This window comes from Rhinolophus sinicus, chromosome 14 (assembly GCF_057876585.1).
Source record: "Rhinolophus sinicus isolate RSI-liver-muscle chromosome 14, RSI-T2T, whole genome shotgun sequence".
NCBI lineage: Eukaryota > Metazoa > Chordata > Mammalia > Chiroptera > Rhinolophidae > Rhinolophus > Rhinolophus sinicus.
The window spans coordinates 188,883,327-188,910,596 of record NC_142514.1 but is presented as its reverse complement, the minus strand read 5'-3'; the positions used below and the strand labels follow the sequence as shown (position 1 = coordinate 188,910,596).

The window sequence follows — 27,270 nt, the reverse complement described above, 5'->3', positions numbered from 1 at the left end:
CCCCAAAACAGGACACAAACACAAACCCCAAAATTAAACCGCAAGATGGAACACACCAAACCCCAAAACCCACAGCCATAGCACGAACCCTAAACCCCTATACCATAAACCTCATACCCAAACAGCATCCCCAACCCAACCCCCAACCCTGAAACCAAATCCAAATGCTGATAGCACAAGAAAAAAAATGAGAAACAAAAACTCATAGACAGACAATACTTTAATATTTACCACAGGGTAAGGGGGGCGGGGGGTGGGAGATGAGGGTAAGGGGGATAAAATATATGGTGATGGAAGGAGAACTGACTCTGGGTGGTGAACACACAGTGGGATTTACAGATGATGTAATACAGAATTATACACCTGAAATCTATATAATTTTACTAACAATTGTCACCCCCAGTAAATTTTTAAAAAAAAACACTCAAAAAAACAAAAAACCCGCACACCCTAACCCTAAACCCAACATCTAAACCTACCCCTGAACTGTAAACTTTAACCCTAATCCTAACCTTAAACATAAACCGTAAACTTTCACCCTATCCCTAACCTTAATCTCACGAGATAGGAGCTCAAGAGCCCAGCGTGAGAGCCACGGGCCATATTCACGCGAGAGCCAGGAGAGCGAGAGACGCCAGGATGTTTACCCACCACCGGAGGTGTAGTTTGTTTAGAGAGCTTTGCTCAGCTCGGTGTTTGCCGTGGAGACACTGCTACTCTGGGGACGGCATCGACTGCCGTCTATACCTGCTTCTTTCAGTATTTCCCAGAGAAACACTGGACAAGGGAAGAGAAGGTAAGGAGGGGCTTCCTGTGCTGCCGAGTCGCTGAAGGGGGTGTTGAGCCCCGGCGGACAGAGCGGAGGCCGGGCTGGGTGTGGAACCAGGGCTGGTGTTTGTTATGTGAAGCGAGACAGGGTTCAGGGTCATTGTTCTAGGAGCGGCTGTTTATTGTTTTCACTGCCATTCGTGTAGGTTTCATTTTAAGCTCCATTTTGCTTCCTTGATGTATGTGGTTTATGTCAATTCCACTGTGTTGCTTATGATTTTTTGTCTTTTCTCGAGTGACCTGGATGAGTCCATTAAAACTCCTACTGTGTCTGCTGACACATTTCTAGTTACTCACGTCACCTGAGGCCCAACGGCTGCTGATGTAGTCTTCACACATTGCCTTTTAATAAAACGGTGATTGCAACAGGGGTGAACAGCTTCACCTCCTTGAGTGAACTTGGATATGCATAGGGCTTGGACGCTATGAAATGCATGTCTTTCTGCTGTCATGGTCCGGTTTTGACATTGTTGTGTAGAATTGTAATTTACTTTCCATTAATTTCAAACGTGAAAACTTTGAATAGCATTACAGGTACTATGTCTGCACTCAAATTATGCAGCTGCATAGCATCTGTTGATACACAAGTTTTTAAAATTGAGGAAATAGCATTTGTCCATTATTTATTACTTCTGCTTTGGTGTCAGATTACAGAAACCATGGTCAAGTCCTAGGTCAGAAATTCATCACGATGTTTTCTTTTAGCTTTCTTAATCTAATCTCATACATGTAAGACTTTGATCTATCTCAAGTCAGTATTTTATGGTGTAAGTTAAGGGCACGATTTGATTCCTACACCTGGGGATACTCCATTGCCCATCACCATTTTTTTGAAAAGACTCTTTACCTAAATGAATGGTTTCCTCCTATGACAAATGACTGAAGATGGATGCATTGATTTTTGAGGTCTTCATTCAGTTGCATTCTATGTCTCTAGAAATGCATCACATCGTGATCTTTCTGTCAGTGAGACTGGACATATCACCGTGACCACAGAAAACTATAATGGTGCAGAAAATCTATCACCTGGAGATGTCCTAGCTGTCCTAATGTACCACAAGGCATCATTCACGCGTTCGTGGTGATGCTCATATAAATACTACAGTGCTGCCTGTCATCTAAAGAATGTACTTAATGTGAAAGTGTACATATTTGGACTTAACAATTTGAACAGATGTGTGAAACGGGAAAAGTGATGGGAGATTGGAAGTTCCGGGCCCCACATACATTCATAGGGCCTCACCCCTCCAGGATAGTAAATGTGTTACAGAAAATGATACAGTTAAATTACACAAGGGCAAATCGTGACCTGCTTCATGTAGGCTATTGAGTGGTCTGTGATCTTTCTGTGATGCTCCTGTAAAAACAGTGAACCAAATGCGGTGGGTAGGAAGCATTGGTTATTCTACTTTGTCTTCAAAAATGATGAACTTTAGACATCGATATCTATGCATAGAATGGCTGCTTCTACTATTTTTCTTGGTAACTGTCGTGCACTTACAGTCTGGGCAATTCAATGGGGCTTTGACCTTCCTGGGATAACCGATGTGCCCTTCAATAAGTGAAAAGTTTTTCATAATATATCTTAGTCACATTTTTAACGTAAAAGGTGGATCATCTGCAGCTTTAAGTCAAAAGGTAGAAAAAGGGGCATCTGCATTATGTTTTAGGTTCAGTATTCTGCAGTTTGTACCATTCTCTAAACGCATGAAACTAATAAAAAATTCTCTTTGTATTTAACAGAGCAGACGTCAGTTTTAACTCTTAGCTCAGAGAATATCCAAACCTGTTTGGAGTGAACTTGGTAAACCTCTGTATCTACCCTGCAGGTACTACGTCTTCGAAGACGAGGTGGAACGTGCTTTTGTACCTGCTTTACTTCAGTATCTCTTCAGGAACTGTGGAAAAGAAGAAAAAGGTAAGGAGAATCTTCCTGTGTGTATAGTCTGCTGAGAGGTGGGGAACAGCTTATCTGTTATCTGAAAACGAGGCATAGAAAGGAATTGGTGTGAAAAATCATGGGTTTTTTTGTGGTATCAGTAAGTATTCAGTGCTGATTTTTTTGGATGTGGCTGTCCAGTGTTAATAGTGCCGTTTATGTGAGTTCAGTCATGGGCTCCTTTATGCTCTATGATCTATGTCTTTGGTTTTATGCCAATGCCACACTGTTTTTGCTACTATACTTCGTGGTCTAGTGATCTGGAACACTGGAAATAAAAATCTGATTATGTCTACCGCATCCCAGGTCACCCACGTCACCCGAGGCACAGTGGCTACTGATACAGTCTCCCAACAGTGCCTCTAATTAGCTTCGCCTCTTTGGGAGAGTTGGGTCTGCATAGGTCTTATCCCCTCTGACAGACTTGAATGTGTTCTGCTTTTCTGGCATAGTATTGATGTGGTTGTTTCAAATAGATTACTATGCAGTTATTACAAAGTTATGGAAAACTTTCTATAGCACTAGATTCTTTCTGTGCTCAGATTTCAGGGTTCGGTCCCTAGTCGGGCTCTGCATCTGATATCCGGGGTTCGAGACTGGTTGGGTCCAGCTTCAAGTCTGGGCCCATGTGTGTGGGATATGTACAGCTCTGGCTCCAAGGTTTGACGTCTGCAACCTAGTATCCGTGGTCCGGCATCACATGTGAGGCTCTGGCGGTTGGTGTCCAGCATCCGTGATGTCTAGCTTGTGTTCTGGCTTTGAGACTGGCTCAAATTGGGGTCCGGTTCTACTCTGCGACATCCGATCGATGTCCCGGGGTCTGTTGTCCAGCGTTGGAAAAATGGTTAGGTACCCAGTACAGATTCGGGAACACAGGATGTGTGTCCCGAATCTAGCATTGGCAGCAGGTGTCTGTCAAACTATGATCGTTTACCATGATTCAATGTCAAAAGGAATCCCCAAATTGGGGTTGTGGTGAAGATGGAAATTGTATTCAGTGCAAATAGCTCTATTGTGATACAGCATTGCTGTGAGAATAGCATAGCTGTGGAGCGGCTCAGTAGTGTTACAGCTCAATTATGGATCATCGGAGCCCTAAGTAGAAGAGACCCTGAGGTGAGTTCCCTCTCTGGCTAGACACTTCTGCTCTACGTTCCTCCATGACCTCCGGCGTTGTCTGGTCCTGTCTGCTTTGCCCCTGAGAGACATCGTTCATGTGCAGTGCACTGTGGGAGGCAGGCGGTTTCCTGCCAGACTCTCCCTGAAGTGTGGTTTGTGTAAAAACCGTGTGTGAAAATGGCTGCTGGGCTACCTTTTTAACAATTTGAGGCGTTAGCCGGCCTTGACACTTAAGGAGATGTCTTCTTTCTCAGAGCTTACGTCTGTGTTCTTTTTGCATGTGAGGGGCACGGGTAAATGAAACATGGCTGCCAGAGTCTCCTGAGAGCAATTAGGCAACAGAAACATAGCTGTCAGAATCTCGGGACAGCAGAGTTTCACACTAGAAACTTGTCCTCTGAAATATCCCAAGAGCACTTCCGTGTGAAAAACATGGCCACCAAAATCTCCCGAGAGCACTTTCGCTTGTAAAATATGGCGCCGAAATCTCACGATAAATATGGCCGAGATCTCCCAAGAGCACTTTCGCTAGAAAATATGGCGCCGAACTCTCGCGATAAATATGGCCACCGAGATCTCCCGACAGCACTTTCGCGGAAAAACATGGCGCCGAAATCTCGCGATAAATATGGCCGCCGAGATTTCCCGACAGAACTTTCGCGGGAAAACATGGCGCCGAAATCTCGCGATAAATATGGCCGCTGAGATTTCCCGACAGCACTTTCGCGGGAAAAACATGGCGCCGAAATCTCGCGATAAATATGGCCGCCGAGATTTCCCGACAATACTTTCGTGGGAAAATATGGCGCCGAACTCTCGCGATAAATATGGCCGCCGAGATTTCCCGACAATACTTTCGTGGGAAAATATGGCGCCGAACTCTCGCGATAAATATGGCCGCCGAGATTTCCCGACAGTACTTTCGTGGGAAAATATGGCGCCGAAACCTCACGATAAATATGGCTGCTGAGATTTCCCGACAGCACTTCCGCATTAAAATATGGCTGCCGAAATCTCGCCACAAACACAGCCGCCGGTATCTCCCGACAGCACTTACGCGTGAAAAATATGGCCGCCAAAATTGCGCAAGAGCAGAGGTTCACGCGTGAAACATGGCCACTGGAGTCACGGGAGAACAGCAGTTTGCACAATAAACATGGTCGTGGGAATCTCATGAGAGCAGAGGGTCACACCAGAGCTGGGGCCGCTAGAGAATCAGAAGAGAGGCCTCTGCCGTGACAGACGCCATGATGCCTTTCATGTCCTGCAGTGGTATCTTCTGTGAGGGAACTGGTTTTTTCACTGTATCTATCCTGGACGCTCTCCGGCTGGGACACGACGTGGGATTTCCTTCTGTACCTGCTTTACCTCTCTGTCTCCCCGGGAGGCACGAACGAGAGCCAAAGGTAAGGAGACTATGCCGACTCTGCGGTTCGCGGGAGGTGTGTTGGCCAGTGTTGGCCACTAGAGGGCCCAGCACTGAAAAGACATAGTAGTGAAAATTGTTGGTTTTTATTTCTGGCGTAAAATAGCGTTCAGTGCTGTTGTTTTGCATACAGCTGTCCCATATTCCCAGTGTCGTTTCTGCTGCTTCAAATTTGACTGGATTCTGCTCCACTGATCTCCGTGTTTGATTTTATGCCAATACCACCCTGTTTTGGTTAATATAGGTGGTTTTTGGAATAGTAATATGGAAAACTGGAATTAGAAATCTTGCTGTCTCCAAAAGCCCAGATCATCCACGTTACCCAAGGCGCTAATACGGTCTCCCCACAGTGACTCTTACGCCAAGGGCAGTTAGCTTCACCTCTTTTGGAGAACTGGGTCTGCGTAGGGCTTGTGCTGTGTAATAAACTGGGATGTCTTTTCCACTATTTCGGTGTGGTGTTGACATGGTTGTTTAGAATTATTACTTTCCAGTGATTTCAAAACCATAGCCATTCTACTGTGTGTGAAAGGGGTATCGTATTGTGATTTCAATTTTCATTTACACGAGTAATAATGTTTAACATCTGTTTGAGTGTGTTTTTTGCCCATTGGTTTCTTCTATGGGGAAGGGTGTGTTCAAGTCTATTTTCAGCCACAAAAAAATAAACTGATAAATACCCTAACTACAGAGATGAACTTCTGTGGTAAAAGTGCCTGAAAATTAGTTTTGTTTTGTTTTACTGTAATGTAACTGTTTGGCATTAAGCTTTTGATTGCTGAGGCATATAAAATATACTTGGGCCTCAGGAGTATGCCTCTAAAATATACTTGGGCAGGTACACAGCCACAGAGAGAGCCAGGCTGCCTCACCCATAAATTTCCCCTTTAAAAAAACCCAAGTTGACCTAAATTTCTACCTGCTAGAGTGACCCAATAAACAGTGAATCTCTGAAACCCAAGCTACTCCCAACATCTACCCCTAAAAAGTAAGAAATGCAGGTCTGCACATGCACTCCCTCTATACCCAGGACCTTACCGTGTGGCCCGGGACAGTCATAGACCTTCCATGGGCTGTAAATTATAAACCTTGGTTTTTTTTCCCCTCAAAGTTCCCTGATAGTTGTTGCTGAGGTCATTCTTACAATCATAGTAATAACAAGGGCAGGTCCAGCCACATTGGTTCAGGTCAGGGAAATGTCTACAGTGGCTCACGACAAGTGACGAGGACCCCAGGCATCCATAGGCAATAGCATCGTGACAGACCAGCTCAGACCAACGCAAAGCAACCTTGGCAGAACGCTAAATGACAGCCAGATAGAAAAGACTGCCGATTGAATGCTTCACTTTATATGGATTTATATAGATGTCCAGATTAAGTACACTCCTAAAAATACAAAGTAGAGTAATGGTAGCTAGGGGATAGGGGAAGGAATGGAGTCACTGTGAATGGCGACAGGGTTTCATTTTGGAGTGATGATAATGTTCTGGAATTTCACAATGGTAAGATTTGCACAACTGTGTGAATACCGGGGTCCCCTTGATCCATGTTTTCTCACTTTCCGTGGTCAACTTTGGTCCAAAATTATTACATGGAAAATTCCACTAAATAAATTGTAAGTTTTAAAATGCAGTGTTCTGAGAAGCATGATGACATCCAGTGACATTACGTACTTTTTCACCCAGGATGTAAATCATGCCTTTCTCCAGCGTACACACGCTATATATTATCCCTGCATATTAGTGACCTGGGTTATCAGGTGGACTGCAGCGGTACTGCAGTGCTTTTGTTCCAGTGACCCTCGTTTTACTTAATTATGGATCCAAAGTACAAGAATAGTGATGCTGGCAATTCTGATACACCAAAGAAAAGCCATAAAGTTCTTCCTTTAAGTGAATATATAGGTATGGTTCAGTACTATCTGAGGTTTCAGGCATCCATTGGGGGTCTGTCAATGTATCATCCATAATTAAATGGGAACGATTATGCTGAAAGTGACACAATGATACACTTTAAAATGATGAATTTTATGGAATATAGATATTATACTTCACTAACTCTCCTAAAAAGAGAGCAATTTTTTAACCTCAAAGATTTTGAGTAATTTGATAGTTTTTCAACAGTCATCTCATCAAGATTTACAACATTTCCACTGCCCTGGAAGACAGTCTTTTAAATGCCAGGCTTAATAGAAACTAGCTGGAGTCTCATAGTATCTTCTGCATTCAATCTACATCTTGTACTTGTGGAAATGCATTAAGGAAATATGGACACGCCCAAGTATGTCGTAGAAAAAGGACAGGTAGTTTAATATACTTATCCAGTAACTGTGGATATTGCTCTTAGACAGTAAAAACTGAACAAGGGATAATTTAGTAGCAACGTACAGTCTGAGATCATACAGATGTTGACCTTAAACAAAAAGTCAACTAGCTATTCCTTCAACAACCAAAAAAAAGGTTTATTTGGGAGAAAAGGGAGAATTCCCACCCAGGACATGCAGCCGTGGACAGCCGTGCTGCCAGTCCCCAGCAGAAAAGCAGAGATTCTTTTCTAGGAGTTTGGAGAGCTGTGATAACCAAGGGGCTCTTCCTGTAGGGCTTTGCCATCCGTGTAGCAGTGAGAGCTCCCCCTACATGCCCTCCCCATTCCACTCTTGGGCGAGGGTCTGTATTTTTTTTACACAGGCAAACTTTTTTTGCTGTATTATATTACAATCCATTGGTCTAACGTGCACTTTAAATCGTAGTTTCGAGCATGATTTTGTAACATCATGCACTGGTTATTTCAAAAAACTATGGGTTCGATGACCTATGCAGATCTCACGAATGTGAACACATTTCATTTTACATCAATAATCATATTCATCACTATCGTCAGTCTTAAGTACTTGGAAGCTGTGACGTTCTCAGTGGCAGATACAACTTTTCCAAAATTCTGTTTTTCATTTGAAGCTCAGTTTTATATTGCCAAGAAACGCTGTTATTTATTTTGCATGAATTTTCCTTCATGCAAAGTTGAGCTTCCAAATCTTATGATCACACAAGTGCTCTTTCTGGGGACAATTTAAATACAAATTGTAGAATATTTGTTACATACATATAAGACAGGTAATCAAAAGTTGAGATCTTATAAAATTATTTTTTAACACTCCATTAAGGACATTCTGAAGTGAAATATGTCACATTTCTTAAAACTGTGAATGTGGTCATGAAGAATAATAACATAGCTACTGATTAATCAACTCTAGTACCATTTGCTTGATGCATAATGAGTAGCAATAGTTTTACTGACTATAGTTTTTGCAAATCAAGGGAAATAATGCAAATAATCGGTGGAAATCCAACAAAGATGTTAAATCTGGGATTATCAGTGATAACTGTAAAATTCTTTCGTCTTTTCTGTCTGGGTGAAATTTTTCATAATAACACATTGGGGGAGAAATATAGTAGACAGCAGGACAGATGTGGACTATGATCTATTGTTTGCCAAGTCCTGGTGAATTACCCTAGGCCAATACATCACTGTCTCATTCTTAGAGCATTACGGTGAGCCGTGACAAGTAGTAGGTCAAAATACTTCTTATTCTTCTTCAAAGTGGTCTCGGTTATTTTAATTCCTTTGGTCTTGCATGATATTTTAGACTCTTGATTACCCACTTCCACATATACCACCCTTTGTGTATATTGTGATTTGTCTGTTAGGATGTATCTCCATGTGCCAAGCACGGTGTCTTCATTATCCAAGGACTATCCTCTCCCCTTCCTCTTTGCTAAAAGATGACTATGTCTTTACTTATTGGTTGGTGATAAATGTATGACACCTGCCCATTTGTGATTCACTGGATGAAGGTTGACGTCGTCATTGATTCATTCAGCACTTGAGAAATATTTCTCGAATGCCTGGTATGAGCCTGCCACGATTACTAGGCACAGAACATACATCAGTAACTAATATTCCGTGTGATAAATTCATTGAGGCGGGAAACACATAATAAATGATATAAATATTGATTTTTTTTAAAGGTAACAAGTACTCTGGAAAAACTAGAAATAACCAACTAAAGAGGATTGACAGTGCCAGTGGTGTAGCTGCAATGTTAAATAAAGCAGTGCCTTAGTTTCCTAGGCCTGCTGTAACAAGTACCACATAGTGTGGACTTAAAAAAAAATGTATTGTGTCACAGTTCTGGAGGCTATATGCCCATAATCAGGGTGTTGGTAGCATTGCTTCCTTCTTAGGGCTGTGAGCGAAGGATTGTGTTATAGGCCTGTCTCCTTCACTCGTAGACCTGTCTTCTCTCTGTGTCTTCACATCATCTTTACTCTGTGTGTGTCTGTGTCCACATTTCTCCTTTTTTAAAAAATAAGGACAACAGAGGTATTGGATTGGTGATCTAATGACCTCACTTTACCTTGATGACCTCTGTAAAGACCCTTTCTCCAAAAAAGGCCGCATTCTGGGCCTGGGGGATATAACTTCCGAGCGTGAGTTTTGGGAGGACACAATTCAATGCTTAACAGACAGTCAGGATAGAATTCATTTATTTATAAGGTGATACACACTAAATCTAATCTTTTTCCATAGGACTGTGTGATTGAGTGAACTTTGTCACTGAAAATATCTAAACTGTAATTGCTGATGGACGTAACCAAAAGCGGTTGGTCTTTCAAACTGTTTGAAGCCCAAAATCTGTGGAATCTCTATTCCCTTGCCATCCATCTCTTAAATTCATCTCATTCTTGGAATAACTTGCCAACTGCAACCAATAGCTGTTTTATACACCATTACTTTGTTTTTGCTTGATTCCTATACAGCTGCTGAGACACTAGCAACATAGTTAGTTTGGAACTGGGCTAAGGACAAAGTTAACTAAATCAATTTCTTTCATTTCCTGCCATGTAATAGGAAAGCCTGTGCCATGGGTTTCATCAGTGTGTGCTTAATGAAGGGATGAATGTTAAGATACATTGACCCCCCATGTGCCTATAGCTTTGGACACTGTGATGCTGGGGTTTTTTAATTCGTCAGGGCTTTCCCATTCCTCTTAGTAAATTGCCAAGATCCTTAGCCAGATGTGGAGGCAGCAAGGAGTTTCATAAAATAGTGCAGCCTCTGGATTACGGAGCCAAAGTGATCTGGGTGTGAACCCTGGCCCCTCTATTTCTTATTGTGCAACCTGGCACAGGTCACTTTGAGCTTATGAAGTGGACGTTAATACATATGAACAGCTTTACCGTGAAATTTAAACGAGATGGTGCGTGTCACTCACGTGCCACAAGATGTTTGAAACATTACTTTCTTCCCTTCAAATTCTAATTTCAACTTAGTAGCCGTTGCATTTTAAGTTATTAGATCAGTTCTGAGTTATTTTTCAGAGAGAATTATTATTCTCCCAAGAGAATAACGATGGTAGGGCATATTTACTTTTTCAGTTAGAATAGCTGATTTTATAAGATGCTATGCCATGTGCCAGGCATTATAGTATTGAGACCAGACACACACTAGCCAGTTATTTTTTAATTGAAGCTTCGCCATTACTAGCTATGTGAATTTGGGCATATTACTTAAAAAGTCCAAACTCTAGTTCCCTTAACTAGAGGGGGGAGAATATTATGTTCCTCGTAGGGTTATAGATAGAAATAACCTAATGCAGTAAAGGGCTCAGCAGACGGGGTACCTCACAGTCAGGTGTCTGTAGTTTTTAGAATAAGCAATGATGAGTACAACTTGTTGTGAGCATTCACTTGGAGCTGAAGATTTGTTTCCCCAAAATCCCTCTTTTTCTGAGTATTTCTTAAAATCGGCTTTACTGAGGTACAATTTACAGAGAGCAAACTGGGTCCATTTAAAGTGTTTAGCAAATGAATACTCATGGAACCACCACCATCAACAGACAGATCGTCCCCCGTGGTTCCATGGTGGTCCTGTTTGCAGTCCGTTGCTCTCCCACCCCCAGCCGCAGACAACCAGGGACTTGTCTGTTGTCATTAGACATTATCTGTTTTAGAATGGCATATCCGGGAGTCACAGAGTGTGTACTCTTGTGTGTCTGACTTCTACTTAGAATGCTTTTCACATTTAACCATGCAGTTGAGTGATCATTAGTTTGTCACATTTTATTGCTGAGTAGAATTCCATTATGTGGCTATACCCCGATTTGTTTATCCAGTCACGTGTTGTGAATTATTATACGTGACATCTGTTCTTTACATGTACGTAGGGTTTCAATTCGATAAATGGACTTGATGAATCATATAACTGTACGTTTAGCATTTTAAAGACATGCCAAACTGTTTTCCATAGATGCTGCACTATTTCATAATCCCATCAGCCACGGATGAGGTTTCTATTCGCTCCAGTACTCATCAATTATTACAATTTTTATCTTAGTTCTGTTACTAACTGTGAAGTACTAGCTCCTTGGCTTTTCATTTGCATTTCCGTAGTGACTAATGAATGCTGAGCCTCTTCACATGGGTTTAATGGACAGTCAGTCCTATGTATTCTTTTAAGTGAAGCATCTGGTAACATATTTTTATTGTGGTTTTTTTTGTGTGTGTTTTTTTTTTGTTTGTCTTACTACATAACTTATGAGTTATAAGGGAGACATTTTATACTTCTCACTGTACAGACCATCCTCGTTTCGTTACATTTATCTAAGTGTCTCATGTTTTTGTATTACCCAGAAAGCACAGCTCATGGTGGAAGTAAGGTTCGGTGGATTAGGAAAAGGCCTGACCTGAAGCCCAGAATGACTGCTGCTTTTACTGTAACCAAAGCAACTGGGAAACCAGGGGCTCACAAGGCGGTGGATCAGCCCAGGAATGTTAACAGTGTAAGGGGAGGTGTTTCCAAAATGCCAGTATTTCCAAAAGCCACACCTATGACTTGTGCCAAGTAAGGCCAACTCTGAGACATGCTGACCTCTCACACTTGGGGCTCAGTCCTAGTCCTGTAACCGCAACACAGCAACTTTCAGCAGGAGGCTGCCTTAGGTCTGGGTCAGATTTTGCTTCCAGAAAAGCATCTTGGGTGCCAGTGGGCCCAGAGGGGCTGGTGCTGAGTCTGCACAAGCAGTGGCTGAATGAACTCAACCAAGGATTGGCACACACACAAGCCACCACCAAACACTGATGACCACAGAACAGCAGCAGGGTTGTGCCACATGGCTCTTGAGACCTTAGTATCTGTGAGTTAAATCCCATACTCAGGGAGAGAAGGACTAGAATCCAGGCCTTCTGACAACCAGAATAGCCAGTAGTCTCATTGGAACTCGTGGGAGCTCATATATGTTACATATGAGAGAGAACAAGCTCCTGGGTTGACCTGATTGTTTCCAATGAAAGGATACTACGGGGGGTGGGGGGGGCCTGGTTGGGCCCAAAGTCCAACCCCTCCTCTGATCACCAGCCTGGTCTCTTGTCAGTCATGGAGGAAAAAAATATTTTTAGTTACTTAACCCAGAGTGGCTCCTTTTCTAATCGTCACTTCTTCATGTGAGACTGCAGGAGTTCTGAGAGAGGGAACTCCAGCATTAGGCCTCTGGAACAGGTGCCATTAATAGTTCTGATGATGACACTTAGAACTCACATGAGTGAACATATTAAAAATAATGGTAAAGCTTCTTTAAATAAAGTTGTACTTGAGGCTTATTGCTATTAGACAAGACTAATATTTATACTCATATTTTTCCATCTATTGAGCAGATAGTTTACTGGATAGTGGAATTGGAATAGAAAAATACTGAGAAAATTGTCTGCATACATTATTCTTATTGCTCAACTGGTAACTTAAACTTTGAGTCTAATCTCCTTCCAGGCATCATCTAAGAAAAACGTGGTCAGAGCAGGAAAAAATGCTTACAGACCCAGTTCTGCAGAAACTCTACAGCTAGGAGTATACTCTGAGGAACTGATATTAAATGTGTGGACAGTGTTAGAATATTCATTGCAGAGAAACAGTTGAAGTCAACCTAGATGTAACGGGAGGAAATCTATAAATACGACATATACGTGAGATGGCATATACGCAACCATTTACAATCACGTGTACACCGAATATTTATGCAGTGGGAAATAATCTTGATGTATGTGGAATTTCTTAAAAATGTACTAACGGTCTTGGATAAATGTCAAGGAACACAACACCTACCAACACTAAATCACAAACAAATAGAAAATCTGAATAGACCTGTAACAAATAAGGAGATTGAATCCGTAATCAAAAATTAAATAGAGTAGTACATACAGAAAGGGCTTTGGGAAATGGGGAGAGGTCTACAAACATAAGCTTTTATTGCAGACACTTAGCAGAATTGTGTCTATAGGTTTACCCAAATTACTTAATGTCTGAATGACTAAATGAGTCTTTTCAACATCTGATTGGTAGAAAAGGGAATGGTGAAGATGCTGAGGAGTCACCCTCCCAATGTCACAGGGGCTCCTGTGCCGGTTCATGCTCTTCTAAGTTTGCAGCACTTCAGTGTGTGAGCAACTTGGGGAAATAGGAGTTTAATTTTTAAATGACCCGAATAGAACCTTCTCCATAGTAGACACACAAACGGTCAACAGGCACTAAAATGTTACAGATCATTAGCCATGATGGAAATACAAATTAAAACCACAATGTGAAACCCCTTCACGTGAAACAGAATGGCTATAATTGAGAAAAATAAAACAAATGGCAGCAACAATGTGGAGAAATTAGAACCCTTAAATGTTCCTTCTGAACATGTAAAATGGTGGCCTGAGTGCACTATAGTTGGGAATTTCTAACCCATAAAAAAATTCCCATGTGGTACAAGTCCACTTCTAGAAGTAGACCCCCCAAAATTGAAAACAGATGTTCAAACAAACACTGATACATGAATCCACGGCAGCGCTGTTCACAACAGCAGAGGCCTAAACAATCCAATGTCCGTCTTAATCAGCAGTGAAAACTAAGTAAATAATTGTGCAGCTACTCCAGGATTCTTTAGATTGATATAATTATGAACATATTAATAATTTCTAGAAACATGTATCCCCATAGCACACACAAAAATTTTAATATACCAGAAGACATATTTACTAATACATAAATATATTTAGTTCCTCTACAATAAATACCAAAAAGTTGATAAATCTATTTTCAGTAATCAGTGTTTCATTATTTTATCCTATTTGGAAATAGTCCAGACGTTAAATGCATATCCATCATTAATTTAGATAGCAAAACTGTTACGTTTCAAATTACCAAATACACGTAGAAAACCTTTTCAAAGCTTATGTACAATATAATTATCGCTGAAAAGTTTACATAAATACCTTTTATTTCCATTGTATCTATCTTACATACTAGTTAAAAATTAGAGATGTCAAAAGCAGTTATTACCGAAGCTATTTTCTGGGCACATTTTGTAACACAGATAACAAACTTATTTTTAGAAACCCAGTTAAAATATATATTTTTTATGTTAATGACTTTCACAGATATGACTATGTGATAAACCCAAACTAAAACCAGCTTTAATATCAAATATTTCACCACATCATCTGATTCTGAAAAGCATTTGGGTTAGTTTCTATTTTATTTCTTAATTTATGTAAGCATTTGATTTCTTCAAACCAATCAAATATTACACTAGTAACACCATCCACAGATACAAAACATCTTACCACACACAAACTGGTTTCACACAGGGATCACAAATTAACAGAATTAGTAATAACTTTAGAGAACGCACAAGATGGTTCACCAAGAAAACAGCTGGTTGTCACAAGAACTATGTAACACAATTTAAATGCAGAAGATTTTCCCATTCCGGGATCCATTGTCTGTAAAAGGACAGTGAGGACTAAATAGTGAGACAACCAACCAGCCTCCTTACAGCTCCGGCAAGGAAGCCAGAGGCCCCTCCACAGAGAATACAGAGGAAGCAGCCCTCCCAAAGCCAAAGGGTCACCCCCAAAGACAGTCAGAGAAAGCACAGAACTTCGTCACCCAGGAGGTCAGGATGGAGGTGTGGACAGGGTGTCTCTGGTCTCCCACAAAATGGGAGGCACCTCCAGCCCCAACCCACTAAATCGTGGTTTCAGGGAGGTGCTACTAGACTGGGATCTGTCCAGCTCTAACGGGTGAGAAAGGCAGGGGGGACAGATGCCCCTCAGGACACAGTCCCCTGGGAGCTGGCACCGCCAGGCAGAGGCGCATATGGAACCCCACCGTATCCCACTGGCTACTAGGCACAACGGAGTAAGTGCACCTGGCCGATGGTGGGGACGCCGGTCTGGACAGAACCGCTTAACTCCCCAGCCTGTGGGGCCGGCTCCAACGACAGGCTTACGGGAGCCTGTGCCTGTGTTCCGTCCCCGTGGTAGTGACTTCTTAGGACAAACGACATGCAAGACACAGATACAAGAAAAAACAAACACCTCTGGGAGGAAAGAATATAGAGTCTCTAGGTGCAAGAAGTTAGCTGCAGAAATATTTTTTTCTGACGATCTAAATTCAGAAAAGAGACAAAAGCCTCGCACCCCTTCTAACTTCTACCCAACCCCACAGACAGAGACCAGGAATTATGATACATGCGCACCTAGAATTCACATCACCATGAAATTTCCAAATACAGCGAGGAGAAATCAGGTAAATATGACATTTCGACAAGGGTGGGAGTGGACTCTTAGATTTCAGATGTAAAAATGGGAGATTTACAGGTAATTCAGGAAAAGCTGAACACACGTGGCAGGTACATTTGGTGAGGCTCATGCATGGAGTCTTCCTGTCTACTGCTGAGGGGATTGTGCTCAGGGTTTTATTTGTGCTTCACAGTCTTTAAGGAGGCAGGAAAAGGGGAGTCAGGCTGGAAGAGGGAGGCTTGTATTGTTAAAAATGCCCCTTTTGCAATTTATTTTCCTCGGCTCGGCTCTCTGGCCTCAGACAGTTGTGGGCTATGTTTACATTTCTGATCTGCTCGGCAGAGGACCTGGGGGAGATGCTGAGACTCTAATTTGTATCAGACTGAAAAAGCCGCCTCAATTTTGGTCAAGTTCCTGATCAGTTATTACATTCCTTGAAACTTGTTCCAAAATACCAATTATCGTAATATTAGATCGAAATACAGTTTTTAAAAATTTGCACATCTCTTGATTTTCCCTTCTGCTTTTTTTAAACCTAATGTTGACATTAGCATTTTTAAGACCCAACAAGCTGAAGAACTAATTCAAAAGTTAAATCTCCTTGAATTCGTTTGTATTAAACATGTGGTCTTCCTCGAGGTTCCAATAAAACAGCTGTTTGCCATGAAAATTCTCCAACGCAGTTTCAAAATTTGAAGTTTTTCCAATTCAAAGCAACTGTGGTATGACCACTGATGATAGGATTTTAATAGCTCCTAAAACCAAAAAGCCCTTTTACTAGCTTAACCAAGGAAGCCAAAGGCTTTCTGTCCCTTGGTATTTTCTTTCTTTTTTTTTTTTATTAGAGTTTATAGGAGTGACAATTTTCAGTACAGTTACATAGGTTTCAGGTGTACAATTCTGTATTACATCATTTATAAATCACATTGTGTGTTCACCACCCAGAGTCAGTTCTCCTTCCATCACCATATATTTGATCCCCTTTACCCTCATCTACCACCCCCCTCTCCCCTTGGTATTTTCTTTCGATTACAAACGGCACAAGACACAGACACAGAAAAAAATGACCACTTCTGAGAGGAAAGGATCAATAAAGAAAACCTGAGTCGCTACTCCCAAGAAGCCAGCTTCACAAACATTTTTTCTTGCCAATCTACATGTAGAAAAGAGAAAACGGACACGCAGCACTTCTAAATTCTCCCCAACCCCACAGAAATAGACCAGGAAACATGACAGGGTGAACAAAAACACCGCTTACCTCTGCCTGCAGATGAGATGTCCATGAGCTCCCAGCTGCAGAGTTTCCAGGCGCTGGAATCCAGCCAGTAATTCTCCTCCCAGGCTCCCCAATACTGTGGGGCTTAAAAAAAATTCCTTTGCTCTCATCTTGTGTGTTAGAGGAGATCAGGTCCTTGTATCTATCACCACAGGCAGGCATTCCAGGACGTAGGAACAATGCATCCTGAGCAGAGGCGAGCAGGCCAAGGATTTAATAAAAGACACAAAATATATTCCCAATATGCAGGAGTGCACAAGACCACGAGGAGAGTGACTGCACCGGAACAAAGAAAAGTTAGGATTATATCTGAATGAGGGCGGGAAATATTCAAGGGTGGAGTCACAGGTGATCTATGGGCGTTTCTAGGGCGTTCCCAGGGCCTGTCTTTGTTGATGCCTCCTTCCCACCCGGAGGAGGGATTCCCTTATAGGAACTGTGAAAGGGGTGGAGAATTTTCCCGCCTGTAATGCTAATACTGTCATAGCCAATTACAATTAGCTGTAGCTGTAGCATTTCTTAGGAATTCTTCCCTGCCTGGAATTCTGATAGTGTTATAATCCATCACAATTAGCTGTAGCTGCACTTTCTCTTACGAATGATTGCATTGCATTTCTGTTTTCTTTGTTTCCTCTCACATCTTCCTTCCTTTCCTCCCCCCTCTCCCTGTGGCCCTGTGCTCTCTGCCTATGGTAATAAGTTTTTCTACCTGAGCTAATCATAAAATTAATACAATCAGATTAAGATAAAATAGAATTTTAACACATGCGCATGGGGAATTCACATACGTCTAAAAATTCCAAAGGCAGCGAGGTCAGATTGGGTGCTTTGCAGATAATTTAGGAAGAGTGGCACATGCTCATAGAAGGTAAATTGTTGTTAGGCAACCCAGAAAATAATGGGAGTGGGGGAAGGGTGGTCAGCAGGCTCCCTGGGCGTCTTCCCGCCTTATGCTAAACAGTTTATGCCAAGGGTCCCTCCCTAAACCAGGTCTTTCCATCTGAATCTCTTAGACAGGAAGGGGGGGGGGGGGGTCAAAGGCTGTTTCAGAGTCTTTTGTTCCCTAACAAGGAGCTTAAAGTCAATGTGCACAAAGACAAAACTTTTCATCCTCTTCATTCCCACCTTTGTAACTTTAATACAAGTTTCACAGCCAGAAGTTAAATTGCTAGATTATTCCATATTTCATTGATCTAATCATTCCATCTGGAGAATAAGTTAATTTAGTTAAATTGTTGGATCTTATTTCATGATGCAGTGATGTAGATACAATACCAAACTTCACCTTTTAGTAACTACCCTGCTTTGGTGACTTGCTTAGGTGGAGGGAAGGAACAAACTGTCTTCTACCCTCAAGGTTTCTCCTGGCTGCTCTAATCATGAAACAGACATGAGACAGATTAGCCAAGAGAAAATAAGCATACACATGGGAACCCCGCACACAGGAGAGAGTGAGAGACCCCACATACAGGAGAGGTAGGGAGATAGAAAGGGAACGTGTGTAGCTAACACATGCCAAGCTAGGGGTGAAGTAAGGTCCCTTGGGGGCTTGAAAGTGTCACTGCAGAGGGTCACTGCAGAGGGGTGACAAGAGGAAATGTTTCATAAATATCTTGAACCTAGCCAGACAGACAGATGTTGAGACACTAAAGGAGGTCCGACAGGGGCAGAAATAGAGAAAGAATGTTGGGTGTGGGGTGCTGAGCTGCTACCAGCCCAAGGTCGCTGTGTGCGTGACCTGTGGGTTTGGGATCTCTCGGGGTGTCCTTTGCTGCCTCTGCACTGTTTTCCCAGTTCTTCCATATATGCCTTTAGGCCTCCACAAGACTGAAGTTCCCACACCAGGCCGGCACTCTAGACCTGAGAGTGGCCCCAGCCTTGGATGAGACCCCTTATGCCAGGGAAAAGCTGAGGGACTGTACCCCAACCCACCGGACAGGTCCAGCTACCACAGCCGTGCAGGGGGGAGACTGTTCCAGCAAAGCTGCCCCAGGAGCCTGGTGTTCAGCTCCCCCTGCAAATACTGCACCTGGAGTGGAGTCCCCAAGGCCCCTTCAGCCCCAGTGCACAGGCCAGACCCTGGGATCCCACCACAGCCTGCCTCCCCTGCCAGGAATGCTAATAGTGTTTTAACCCACTCCAATTAGCTGTAGCTGCACCATTTCTTAGGAATAATCTCATCTCCTCTCTTTTCCTTGTTTTGCCTCACGTCTTCATTCCTTTCCTCCCCTCTCTCCCTGAGGCACTGTTCGCTCTGCCTATGGTAACAACTTCTTCTAGCTGAGCTAATCATCAAATGAACAAAATGAGATTAATGACATACATCAAATTTTAATATATGTGCATGAGGAATTCACATACTCGTCAAGATTGGGTGCTTTGCAGGTAATTTAGGAAGAGTGGCACACTCATGGAAGGTAAATTGTTGCAACTCAGAAAATAATGAGATACGGGGGAAGGGTGGTCAGCAGTATCCACTGGGTGTCTTCCCGCCTTATGCTAAGGAGTTTACGCCAAGTTTCCCTTCCTAAACCAGGTCTTTCCATCTGAATCTCTTAGGCAAGAAATGGGGGTGGGGTGGGTCAAAGGTTCTTTCTGAGTCTTGTTTCCTAACAACCAGCTTTAAGTCAATGGTCCCAAAGGCAAGTTTGAGTCCTCTTCTTACCCACCTTTGAAACTTTATGAAAGTTTCACATCCAGAAGTTAAATTGGTAAATTGTTCTATATTTCATTTATCTAATCACTCAGTCCTAATGATGGAGGAATATTTTCCTGTGATTCCCCAATTCATGTAGATGATGTTGGATCTGCCGGCAGTTTCTGGGTGTAGGCCGGGATCGTGTCTCGTGAGACCCAAGAATGGAAACACGGACCCAGGAGAGGTAGAGAGTTTTAAAAAGAGGATAGTTTATTGAAAGCAAACAGTCAGAGCTCCCGAGCAGGAGGGGGTACCGAATGGGGGTGGCCCCGTGACTGAGGCAAAAGCCCTTACTTTTATATCTTCCCTTGCCTGTTTGGGGAAGGGGAGCTGTTTGAAGAAGGGAACTGGCGCCTTCTAATGCTTTCTAATGAAATTCGTCTACCATGTTTGTTCTGCTTGCCCATCCTAAAGGAATTAGGAAAGTAATCCACTCTTATGTATCAGATCTGTTCCGTTTGTCAGGCCAAAAAGAATTTTATGATTAATCTAAAGGCCTTGTTATATTATGTCCTGGAGCAAAGGAGTGATTTCAAAACCTGGAGTTTTAGGATTATGGCTGTCTTTTGTTTATTCCACCAGGGACCTCCCTGTCTACCTAGGGATGCTAGCTAACCTGTATCACTAATAAGTTAGTTTATAAAGTAATTGTTGAATCTTATTTTATGATGCAGTGATATAGATCTACTCCCAAATCTCACCTTTTGTTAACTATCTGATTACTTGCTTATGTGAAGGAGGAAGAAACTTTCCTCTACCATCAAGTTCCTTTCGGCTGCTCTGATAATCACATAGACATGAGACAGATAAGCAAGAGAAAATAAGCAGATTTAATACATACATAGGGGAACCCCACACAGAAGAGAGACTCAGAGACCCCGCGTACAGGAAAGGTGGGCAGATAGAAATGGTGAATAAGGCATCCGGAGCTAGGGATGAGATAAGATTCCTTAGGGGCTTCATAGTGTCACTGCAGGGGGGTGTGACAGAGCAGATGTTTCATGACTATCTTGAACCTAGTCAAAGAGATGCTGACAGAGACCGAAGTAGAAGGTCAGACAGGGACAGAAATAGAAGCACGGTGTAGGGTGTGGGGTGCTGAGCTGCTGCCAGCCCACAGTTGCCGACTGAGTGCGTGGCCTATGGATTTGGGATCTCTTGGGGTGTCCTTGGCTGACTCTGCACTGTGGTCCCAGGTCTTTCATATGTGCCTTTAGGCTCCTGCTTCCCCAGCTCTCCCAGGGGACTGCAGTCTGGACCCTGCAGGCCTCTCTCTAGTCTCTCTGAAACATGGCCCGATTGGGACACCCACAAAAGAGGCCTCACCTCTCCCTGTCCTAGAGCTTAACAGATGACCAACCCCCTCCCGGCGGTTTGGGCTTGGAATGTCCCGTTCCTGAGCTTAGGAGGTCCCCTGTCCCCGCTACATGCTTTAGATAATTACCCTGAAACTTACGCTTGCTTACTACTCACAGTGCCCTGTGCCTGCCGATTACAATCTTTAAGGCCCAGCATTCTTTCCAGTCTCTGCTCCTGGGTTGGTGAACACATTGGAGAGCCACGTCGCCAAAGGGAAGCCTGCATGCAGACCCCCGGAACCATCACAGCTTCTGGAGGAACGCCCAGATTTCCCCATAAATATCCCAGGCTGGTCTGAGAATGTTATGGCAGTTTTTGGAGGTGTTAACCCGCTGCCTTCTCAGGCCACCGGTGCTCTGATAATAAATGCTTATTCTATGACCCAACTCCTGTGTCGGTCTATTGGCTGAGCGATGCAGGCAGCACGAGCCCTGGACTCGTTTGCCTCCGGTTTCAGTTTCTGGCGACCCAGATGGGACAGCCTCGGGGCTCCTCCGGTAAGTCTCGGGGGCTGCCTGGGACTGGGCAGATTCCTTGGTGCAGGACCGACCTCTGCTGAGATATTTTGCTCGTGGAGGTGGGGTTTGTGCCAGGGCCTGCCCGTCATGGACGCCTTTTCTGCACATTTGGGATAGAATAAGCGTTGGCTCTGTTTCCTGCCTCTAATTTCTGGTTTGGAAATCGGGGTGGCTCTGGCATGCGCAGCCAGAGGACTTTACACTCAACATCTGCGGCTCCTCTTTGAGGGCCATCTGGGGGTCACACTGACCCATTGGCGTCAATAGGTGAGGTTGCAACATCCAGAAAGGCGTAATACCCCACCAGTAAGGGGCTCTGGTTGCAGGCTTCCTCTGGTCTTGGAAGCACGCCTGTGGTCGGCACTGTGAAAGCCACCACGCTCGGTTTCAGTCTTTGGGCATTGGGTGGCCTTAGAGCCACACTTGGTTTTCGGTATTCGCTCACTAGCTGATTGTCTGATGGTCAACGGACCATGTATATGGATTAAGACGATGTCGCATCCCAATTTGGTGCCTGGCCAGGTTTTGGTTTTGGTATTCGGATCCAAAGTTAGTTTTTCTGGTTTTTGTCTGTCTGATTCAGGAAATACTTGGATCTGTCTCTGTGTGTGTGTGTGTGTGTGTGTGTGTGTGTGTGTGTGTGTGTGTGTGTGTGAGTGTATATCAAGTGTAGCTGTATGTGTTCAAGCTCAAACATGGGATCTAAGGTTTCAATCCCAGCTGGGAGCCCATTGGGTAAAATATTAGGACATTTGCAAAAGTACAGCTATAAGCCGTTGACCAAAAAGACATTAATGTTCTATTACAGTGCTGTTTGGCCAATGTATACATTAGATTCTGGAGAATGCTGGTTGCTCGATACTTCATTAAATTACACTATTTTGCAACTGGAATTGTTCTGTTAGAGATCTGAGACACAGGGTGAAGTTTCTTATGTACAAGCCTTTATGATAGACTCTGAAAAGAATGGAACTAAACTGATAGTTCAGCAAAAAGGGGACTCCACCCATCTCCTAATCCACTAATGAACAGGAATGCTGAGGCTGAGGTAACTGAAGGAAACAAAAGACACTTTTAAAACCAAGCGGCAAATTCCCAAGCCAGACCTCCCACTCCTTGTTCCATCCTCTTTGACATTTTGGGGGTAACTGTAAGATCTTAGGACCCTGTGCAACTGTTAATAATTCTGTTTATGTGTCTAAGATCTGTGATACGTGTGTTTGTATATTTCATATATAATGTTATTGCCTCCGGATGTATTGCCAGTTTATAATTGATTGGCTTAAAAAAGGATTAAGCACTTATAAATTTAAATAATAAAAACTAACTCAAGTACTTTTCATGATCAGGTGATTTAAGAAAATATTTGATACTAAGGCTAGTTTAACTTTTAGTTAAATATGTTTTTTTTTAATGTTATTAACATTAAATGTGGTATCTTTTGCCTAGGTTTACAAAAATAAATTCATGTTATCTCAGTCACAAAATTTGTCAAAAAATAGTTTGGGTAATACTTACCTTTGAAAACTTCTGGAGTTAAGAACTTATAATATGTTAACAGATAAAACTTTTCAGTAATAATATAGTGTGGATGCTTGGAGGAGGTTTCTCAGCATCTGTTGGTAACTTAAGATTTCAGTTCTGGGCGACCGGCTTGTTCAGTGGTTACAGCGCAGTGCTCATAGCAACAAGGTCAGTCGCTGGTGTGATTCCCCCGTGGGCCAGTGAGCTGCGTCCTCCACAACTGGATTGAAAGCAGTGACTTGACCTGGAGCTGAGCTGCGCCCTCCACAACTACATTGAAAATGACTTGACTTGTAGCGATGGGTCTTGAAAAAAAACACTGTTCTCCAATATTCCTCAACTGAAAAAAAAACAGAACAAACAAAAAAAAAACACCTATAAATAAAAAGATTTCAGTTCTACTAACTTGTGTTAAATGATAAAAAGTACTGAATATCTAGGTATTTCAAAATAACAAAATGCTGAAATATTAATTATCGGATGAGTCTGAGTTCACCTATTTTTTGGTTTCTTGTCACAGGATATATGAAAGCTAACTTACGATGTCAGTAAATGTGTTTTTTAATTTCCTTTAAAATATAATTCTTAAAAATTGGTATTGCTAACAAAAACCTATACTTCTAAAGGTTGCAAAATGTGTTTATGGATTTGCTAATGGAAATGTTGAATACTTGCTTTTAGTTGTCAGTAAAAATTAAGGCTCTGAAGGTTATGGATTTTCATGAATACGTAAGGAAATGATGTATGTTTCCAAAAAATGCATAAGGTATAAAAATATATTTTTGAAGGAAAAGAAAGGAGTTTGTCCTAAGTATGATTATTTCTGAATAAGTGAGAGGACGCAAACCAAGAGGGACTGGGAAAGTTATAGAAGGTTTGTGAAGAAAAATCTTGAAGACATTTTATATATGGTTAAAGTAAATGTGACTTAAAGAAATTTAAGTATCAAAAGTAAGGCAGTACAAAATTAGTTAAGTTTTCTCTCTCTGCTAAATAAAACAAAGTTTGTTAGACTAGTGGTCTGCTACTGATATTATAGGAAAGTTTTCTGTCTGAAAAGCGAAGATTTTCTGTATCATCAAAATAATTTTCTATGTTTATATTCTTAATTAGATCTTCAATTACTCAGGAAAATTAAATCTAAGAACTGACTTTTGCTAATAGTTATGCAAACTTGTGTATTTCAGGACTGCTGGAGTTCACGTGTTCTCCTCGGTGTCAGATATAGACCAATATAAGGAAGCTTGTTTTCCTAACCTGGCGAGGTAATACAATGGTTCTGGTCCACTGTTACATTCCTGATAGAGGCTCAGATCCTAAAAGAAGGACAGGGGATTTGTTTATTTGTCTTTAACAACCACGACAGGGAAAAGGAGGAAAGAAAGGAATAGTGAGACTGTAGATGAGGCCAGAGGCTGACCACATTTTTGGCTGCAGTTAATAGACAGGCCAAGGCCAGGGCCACCTCAGGGCCACCCCGGCAGCCCCAGAAAGGAAAAGGAGCCTGCTTTGGACGTGGAAGCCCAGGCCACTGAGGTAAGGCGTGCTAGAATCCTGCAAAGCAGCCATTCCCACTGTGAAAACTGAAGGGCACTGGAGGAGGGATTGTCCGCTGTTCTGAAGGAAGCAGGGACCAACTCCTTCCTTACAAATGGCTGTAATTGACTGAGGGGCCTAAAGTGCCCAGTGGCTCCCAAGAAGAAACAGCTCATGCTCATCACAGAGGAGGAAATGCGGGTGACCCTTGACGTGGCAGGTAAGCCTGTTAATTCCCTGGTTGATAAGGGAGCCATTTACTCTGTCTTGACTGCTCACTCTAGACCCATTTCTTCCTCTAAAATCTGCTTGGTTATAAAGATAAAAACAGCCCCTAGACTTGGGCTCATTTTACTCAGCCTGTTCCTTACCAATGGTCTATACCTGAAGGAAAATATAAAATGAACGAATCAGACTTAAAAAGGGCTCTGGAAGTTTTCTGAGCAGACCTCTAGGCCTGCCCGTTGCTTTAGATTGTGACCTCAATTCTTTTACGTCCTCTGTTAACTTGGGAGAGGTTCAGCAGACGCTTAGGAAATATGGGGGACCAGTACCTCCCCCAGGCTAACCCGTCTGCATATTGTAGCCCCAGAAAGCCAGGAGGCCAAGTACTACTGAAAGCCTAGAAGGGGAGGAGTCTCTAACAGATCAGTTAGCTCAGAAATGAAAGGGACCCTTTGCAGTTGTCCCAAGCCCCACAGCTGTTGTTGAGCTTCAGGGAGTCAGTGGCTGGGTCCACTTCCCTTGAATCAAGCCTGTTTCATTTCAGTCTCCACAGGACGCCCCCAGAAGGAAGACTGTCACTCCTGTCCTGTGAGCCGGCTGAAGACCTTCAGCTCCTCTTCAAACAGACAAGTTTGTGTCGTCTGAAACACAGCAGTTTTCATCTCCAGATGGCCATCTGCCAGGCATGGCCATCATCCCTCCTGAGGATGACAAGCCAGGCCAGTAGCCACGTAATAACCAGAGGACCTTTCCTCTGTAGTCCCCTCCCCGCTAGAACTGAACAGCAGAGAACTCTCTGTTAGCCAGAGGCAAGGACTACGCCCTCTCAGCAGGAAGTAGCGAGAGACCTTGTCACCCGTATCCCTGGATTTAAAAATTGTCTTTATAATATAGTTATTTGTTTCTAATCTAACCTTACTGATTTTATATAACTAAAATGAACATAAGATGGGGAAATTTAAACCCGGGCCCGGTTGGAACCACCATGAAATAGGCCTCGCCTCTCCCTGCTCTAGAGCTTAACAATTGACCGATCCCCCATCCCTGTGGTTTGGGCTTGAAATGTCCTGCCCCAATTCCTGAGCTTAGGATGCCCGGTTCCCTGCTTTACATAACTACCCTGAAACTTGTGTCCCTGTACTTACTGATCACAATCTTTGATGGCCCAGCATTCCTTCCAGGTTACTCTCATCACTGCCCCTGGTTGGTGACCACATTGGAGAACAACATCGCAAGAAGGAAGGTTCCATGCAGACCCCTGGAACCATCAGGTGGCCTCTAGAAGAACGCAGAGGTTTCCCCTTAAATATGCCAGGCTGATCTGAGAATGTTAGAACCACGGCAGTTTTTGGAGGTGTTAACCGGCTGCCTTCTCAGACCACCGGAGCTCTGATCATAAACGCTTAGTCTATGACCCAGCTCCTAGTAGGTCTAATGGCTGAGCAGTGCAGGCAGCACGAGCCCGGAACTCGTTTGGCCTCCCTGTGGTCTTTCCATACCCAACCTTTCAGCTCTCAGACCTGGGTTCCTTTTGGTCTGGTCCTCCTGGGATGCCTCTTTTACAAGCAAAATAAACCTTTAGTTTGCACCCCACTGCTCCCAGATATGGTGACTTACAGAGGCTGCCTAGGCGCACTGTTACTTCAAAAGCGGCCCTGGGGATGCTCAGGAGCCAAGAGGGGCGGGTGGCCTAAGGCAGCATAGGTAAGAGACAGGTAGGCAGGTACAATTCAGGTATGCCAAGCCCTGTGCCGGCTTTCAACTCAGGGACTCCACATTCCAGCAGGCAGCTTCCAGGGCACAGATGACTGCACCTGGGGCACAGCCCTGGGTCTGACACCTTGGCTCAGAAGCCTTTGGAAAAAAGAGCTTATCCTGACCTCCACTCAGGTGTTATTGCCAAGATGCACATGAGATGGCAGCAGAGAATAACTTTCCTTGTTCACTGTGAGACTCCAGGCCCCTGGGAATAAGCTCGTTGAGAAATAAATCCAGTTCCAGGCCCTTCACAGGCCTCCTCTCACCCACTGCTCCGATTTTCCAGATGCGGCAAGACGATTACTATCTCCATTTCACAGATGGTTAAAATGAAGACTGATTCTAACACAGTTCTGAGCCCAGAACCGAGGCTGAAATTGCCCAACATGGGCCCTTAGAGCTTCCACACAGGATCCTGGACAAACAGTGATCCAAACAGTCCTGG

General features: G+C 43.1%; 1 long non-coding RNA gene across 6 annotated transcripts; it reads left to right on the top strand.

Moving 5' to 3' along the window:
* Positions 1 to 400: 400 nt before the first annotated feature.
* LOC141569615 (uncharacterized) lies at positions 401 to 26,655 on the top strand. 6 transcript variants are annotated; one of them, XR_016018454.1, is made up of 4 exons: positions 401 to 796; positions 2,658 to 2,746; positions 24,494 to 25,062; positions 25,612 to 26,207. It is a non-coding gene; the product is annotated as an uncharacterized LOC141569615 (long non-coding RNA). The 6 variants fall into 6 exon arrangements; XR_016018456.1 differs by adding an exon at positions 5,157 to 5,292 and having other exon boundaries at positions 401 to 2,746; positions 24,494 to 24,571; XR_016018457.1 differs by adding an exon at positions 5,157 to 5,292 and having other exon boundaries at positions 401 to 2,746.
* The last annotated feature ends 615 nt before the right edge of the window (positions 26,656 to 27,270 follow it).